Raw genomic sequence first — 6722 nt, forward strand, 5'->3', positions numbered from 1 at the left:
GTGACAGCTGAACACGTCCCTAACCGATACTACTTGCCCTTACTCAATGCCATTCAAATACAATTTCATGTTTTGTTAGCACAGATAACATCAATAATGTCACTCTTATTGAAGGTGAAATTATTACCAACCTCACTCAGCAGATGACGTTGGGGAAAAGATGCTAGAAAAGTGTCCTAAATGAAGAAGGGTCTTGGAGAATACTGGTGTTCTCTCTCATAAGCATACCCTCGCAGACTAAACTGTGGGGCACAGGGTTCTCTCTGTTACAACATAACTTGAAGTTTAGGAGTGTTTTTCCTTATAAAGGTTTGAAAAAGTCCATGGTAGAGAAGAGTTTACTTAATCCCAGAGAGTAAAATGAAAGAAGGCTTTGGACCCACAAACTCCTACAATCAGTAAGTAGGCCGAGACAACCATAAGGCTGTAGACACAGGCTACCTTTCATGAGAAGGGAAGAATGACTTGGAGGTTGAAAGCCAGAACCCCGGAGGAGCTAGAGCCATGGAAAATCATTCCCAGGCCTTAAGACCCAATGAAAGGACTGTCTACCTGGGCCAGATGAACTTCAGAATTGTTATGGACCAGTGATTCATGATAACCTCCTTCCTTTCTTTGGGAACAGAAATGTTTGTGTTTTGTTGGTTTGTTTGTTAGTTTTTTCTCTCTCTCTCTGTGTGTGTGTGTGTGTGTGTGTGTGTGTGTGTGTGTGTGTGTGTGTGTGTTTTGTGTGTGCCCGTTTTGGTTGTATGCTTAATTCATAGGTCTTCATTGATAGGTCTTCAGATTGAAAGTGGAATCGAGGACCAGTGCACACAAGGAGACTCATTCACACCTGGACCTAATTTAGATAAAAAAATCCTGGACTTTGAGCTGATGTTACAAGGGTTGGGTCTTTAAGAGGGAGGATTCTTGGGGTAGGGTGAGGGTATTTTTCATGCAGGATGAAAGTGAATAATAGGAGGCCAGCAGACAGGCTGTGGCAGTCTAACATATGTTCATAAATTCTCTTTTAAGCCCTTCAAAAGGTGGACCTCCATTCCCTTTTCCTTAAGCATACGCCAGACGTACTGAATGGTTTTGAAAATACAAGAAGGTGAAAGTGACGGTGAGTCAAAAACACTCTAAAAAGCAGATATTGTAGTTCCAATAGTGTTGTGATCAGGGGATAATGGATGGAAGGGGCAACTGGCCATTAGACGCTACAATTCTATGAGTGGAAGAGATGAACATAAGGGAAGAGAAACAAAAATACTATAAAATCAGGGAGGGGGCAAAACATAAGAGACTCATAAATATGGAGAACAAACTGAGGGTCACTGGAAGGGTTGTGGGAGGGGGGATGGGCTAAATGGGTAAGGGGAACTCAGGAATCTACTCCTGAAATCATTGTTGCACTACATGCTAACTAATGTGGAGGTAAACTTTAAAAATTAAAAATAAATAAAATAAAAAAAGAAGCTAGAATTGTACACCTATCAAAATTATCAATTAAATTTGAGAGTGGACTCAAGATATCTTCAGATGTGCAAAGACTCAGAACATTTGATTCTATTCATTCTTCATTAGGAAGTTATCTGAAGGTGTAGTCCAGCAAAACAAGGAGAGAAAAAAATAAAGAAAAATTATACTTAATAGCCAACATTAACAGTGTTTATTTTTGTGCCAGACACTGTTATGGGTTATTTTCACATATTAACCACACAACAAACTTATAAAGTACATACAATTATGATTATTATCTTCTAGAGGAGGAAATAGGGTTATAAAGAAGCCAAATAACTCATCCAACATCCAAGTTACACAGTTGGTAAGTGGAACAAGTAAAGACTAAGTCCAGGCCGTCTGGCTCTAGAGTCCAGGCTTTTAAATGCTCCCTCACTCCCCAGATAGCCATATTACCATGAAACCATGGAAACAAACGGGGACTGTAGCAGAGGAAAATCACAGGAAGGAAGCTATGAAGCAGACCTACTGAGTCACCAACTAAATGAGGCAGGAAAAGAGAAGGGTCCATAAGTGACCTCTAAGAGGTTAACAGGAAGATGTCATAAGTGGCATGATTTGAGAACACTGAAAGAGTGCAAGAAAACAAAGAAGTGCAATTAGAAAACTAAGGAGAGCGAGAAAATATCCGTAAGATGGTCTTAGTCTGAATGAGCCAAGTGAAACATGGCGTGGTTTAAAGCACTGATGGAATACAAAGAAAAAGGACCCATTTCACCTTGATCCCAGAGATGTCCTCATTCAGCATGTCCAAGGACTCCAGGAACAGAGTAGTAATTCTAATGTTTGCATATTATTTAATAATCCCAAAAATTTAAACCATTTATTAGTTTTCAAGTTTTAGAATCAACCTTGAACAATCTAAAGAGGCTTGATTGCAGAGCATAATACCAGTGTTAACAACAATGACAAACAGAAGTCCAAAGCTGATGGGAGACCGAGAAAAAGTGCAGCAAGGTTAAGGAAGACATTTATCTTACAATGTAAGGAATGAAAAATGACAGTACAGGCAAGGGAAATAGGTCTCTATTTTAAAATTACACGTTGTGGGGAACCTGAGTGGCTCGGTGAGTTCAGAATCCAACTCTTGATTTTGGCTCAGATTATGATCTCACAGTTCATAAGACTAGGATGAGCATTAGGTTCTGCACTGACAGAATTCTCAGAATTCTCTCTCTCTGCCCCTATCCTGCTTGAGCATATGCTCGCTCTCATGCTCTCTCAAATAACATATATTCATTCACACATGCATACATACATACATACATACATACACACATAAAATTATATCTTATGATGGTTAATTTCATGTTTTAACTGGGCTAAGCCACAGGGTACCCAGATATATGGTTAAACATTATTTCTAGTGAGTCTCTGAGGACATTTCTTAGTACAATGAACATCTGTATATCAGGAGACGAAGCAAAACATATTGCCTTGACAAACACTGGGTGGGCTCAACCAATCGATTGAAGACCTGAATGGAACAAAAGGCAGAGTAAGAGAGAATCCACTGTTGTGTATCTGAGTGTCTTCAAGCTGCGATATTGGTCTCCTGACTTCAACTCAGACTTGGAGTGGAACATACATCATCAGCTCTCCTGATTCTTAGGCTTTTGGAGTCTGCCTGGAACTAAACTACAGGATCTCCTGGGTCTGCCCTTCTCAGCCTCCGTAATCCTGTGAACCAATTCCTATTGATACTGAGTCTCTGGAGAATCCTAACTGGTACATATATGTAACTTCATCCATTATGTCTTTTTGCCCTCAGATCCAGTTCCCGCACTTCTCCCACAGACTGGGTTTCCTGATTCCTTGCCACCTGGCTTCCAGAGGGGTTTGACCAATGGGTGTTTGATGGGAGAAAGGGAGGAAGGTATAAGCCCAGAGGTTTTTCTCTCTCCCACTCCACTTGCTACCAGTGATTTTATCTCCTCCAAATTCTAGTTTCTTTCCAAGAGCCTCTTCTCCCATGTTCTCAGTTCCTGCTAGGTATGGTTCTGAGTTTCTCTAGCCCTGGGGGTGGAAACAGCTTTCTGATGATACTCATTCCTGATTGCTTCGCCATCCTTTGTTTGGCTTCTGGGATTTCCCATCACGTGTGTAACTCTTTAAAATACCAATAGTGACTCACCGGCTGGCTGGACCTGACTGAAACAGTACAAAGATAGAAGTTCAGGAATATATGGGAAGGTGAGGAGAGAGAAGACAGGTGGCTTAAGCGACCTATATATGTCATCTTCACATAGGAAGCCAGTAGACGGTGCTTAAAACTGGCAAATCAATAAGCAGCAGTATGCTACATTACTTATATTCATGAAGATACCTAAGAAAAGAATATAAACCTGGAACAGTTAAAAGTGTTGCCTCAAATAATGGAGGCAGTAAAGAGACCTGTGGTTGCCAGGAACTCAGGGGGGAAGGGACAGATGAATAATAGATGAAGCACAGGGAATATTTACGGCAGTGAAACATCTTGTAAGACAGTGAAATGCTTTGAATCATGGCATTGTGCATTTGTCATAACTCACAGAACTGCACACCACAGTGAATGCTAAGGTAAACTTGGGACTTTCGTTAATAATAGTTTCCATATTGGCTCATCCGTTGTAACAAATGCACTACACTGACACAAGAAGTTTACAATAGGGAACACTATGTTTTGGGGGGTAGGAGGGAGAACAGGGGAACTCTGCCCTTTCCAGTCTTCTTCTGTAAACCAAAAGCTGTTTTAAAAAATAAACTCCCTTAATGAAAGGAAGGCAGAGAGACAGAAGAGGAGGGAAGAAAAGAGGGAGAAAGGGAGCTACTTAAAAGTCATGGAGGAAACTTAAATGTGGATTACAAAGTGAAGGGATCCAATCCGAAAAAGTCATATGCTTTACATTTCCAACTATGATAACATTCTGGAAAAACAAAACAAAACCAAACAAAACGACAGCAACAATGACAACAACAACAACAGCAACAACAAAACACCTTCGGAGACAGTAAAAAGACCAGTGGCTATTAGGGTTTAGGGGGAGAGAGGAAGTGGTAGTAGGTGGAGTACAGGGCACTTTAGGGTGGTGTAACTATTCTGTATGATACTGCAATAGTAGGTACATACCATTTTACATTTCTCAAAACTTATGCATCTATATAACACAAAACAAACCCTAACTGTTAATGATAATGTGTCTAATGATATTATGTCAATCAGTGATGGCTCATCCACCACTTATAATTAATGTATCCACGTTAGTGCAAGGTACTATAGAAACTAGTGGGGGTGAGGAAACTGTATTTTTTGTGCAGTTTGTCTCTAAATCTAAAATTGTTCATACAAAATGGTCTGTTTAAAAAAAACCCTGATTAAAAAAAAAAAAGAAAAAAGAAAACAAAAGAGAGTGTTGCCTCTGGGGAAGAGGTGTTCGTGGGGGAAACAAAGCTTTTGTTTTGTTTATTGCAAGTCCTGATCTGCAATTTGGATGTTATGGGTATTTTTTTTAACTATTTGTATACAATACCTGGATTGAAATTTCTCAAATAAAAAAAAAATCTGTACACCTGCCAGCATAGATAACATGAAAAAGACCATATTAGCAAGTGTTGGCAAGGCTATCAAGTATTCAGAGCTCACAGACACTATGCAGGCACTACTATAGAAAGAAGTTCATGTACATTGGTATAACCATTTTGGAAACAGTTTGGAGGAATCTTACCAAAGCTGATAAGTTGGATGACATGTGACCCAGCAAATTCCCTCCTAGATAAATAAATACTATTCTAAAACATGTTCACCAAACGACATGTCCTATAATGTTCACTGAAGCTTTATGCATAATTACCCTAAGCCAGAACCTACCTAAATGTCCACCAAGCGTTGCAGAAATATTGTAAACTATTCATATAAGGAAATTCTATACACCAATGAGCATAAAGGATCTACACACACAATAACATGAATATCACTAACATAAGTTTGAGTGAAAGAAGCGAGGTGTAGGACACATAATTCCATTTCTATATAGTCCAAAAACAAGCAAAATTTGTATATTTTGTAAGAAGTCAGAATAATTGCTGTCCCAAAGGAGAGATAGACCGTGACTGAAAGAGGCACAGGTGGTCTCTTGGGGTACTGGTACCTTGTTTAATGAGTGCAGGTTCCACAAGTATATTGAACTTAACTTCATCAAGCTGTGCTCAGAATACTTTTAATAATATATGTCCATTTTGGGTGCCTGGGTGGCTCAGTCGTTAAGTGTCCAACTTTGGCTCAGGTCATGATCTCACGGTTTGTGAGTTCGAGCCCCACATCAGGTTGTGTGCTGACAGCTCAGAGCCTGGAGCCTGCTTCGATCCTGTGGCTTCCTATCTGGCCCTCCCCTGCTCACACGGTGTCTCTCTCTCAAAAACAAACAAACATGAAAAAAATAATATATGTCCTTTTGAATGTATACTATACTTCCGTAATCTTATTTTAATCTGAGTGCAGACCCCTAAATCACACCCTTTTTTTCTCTACTGTCTCTACTAAACATTTAAAGAATATGTACTTTAAAACATCCTAGAAGAGAGAAATATATGTATGTATATATATGTATATATATATATATATTTATATATATGTATATATACATATACGTATATGTATATGTGTATGTATGTATGTATATATACATATGTGTATATGTATATGTGTATATGTATATAAACATATATGTATATATGTATATATATTTGTATATGTATATATACATATGTGTATATATGTGTATATATGTGTATATATATGTATGTATATATATATATTATATACACATATATATACATACACATTTTACATAACATATTTCAGTAGTTGGAAGAATCTCAACATTAACATTTCTATGAATACCTTTCAAAGTAAGAGAAGTTCAGTTTTGAGTCCCCTAGAATATTTATTCAAATTTGCTTGGGAGACATACTGTCCCATCTTTTCTGAGCACTGCTTTCCTTTTGGGCTCTGGATATGTTCCGCATGTTATAAATTTCAGTGTAAGGTGACATTGCCCAGACAGGGAGTGCTGACGATAAGTCATTGCTCTTGCAAAATCTGCAGCCAGGCTCAGTTTTGATCTTCTTGCCACCGGATAAATTCCATCTAGGGAAATTCTTTTATTGTTAATTTCAGCTACTGTAACTTTGACTTGCTCCCCAACCTAGAATATGTTGTTATTCCTTCTGCAGGTGGG

The sequence above is a fragment of the Panthera onca genome, chromosome Y (assembly GCF_046562875.1).
Source record: "Panthera onca isolate mPanOnc1 chromosome Y, mPanOnc1 haplotype 2, whole genome shotgun sequence".
In the NCBI taxonomy this organism is placed as follows: Eukaryota; Metazoa; Chordata; class Mammalia; order Carnivora; family Felidae; genus Panthera; species Panthera onca.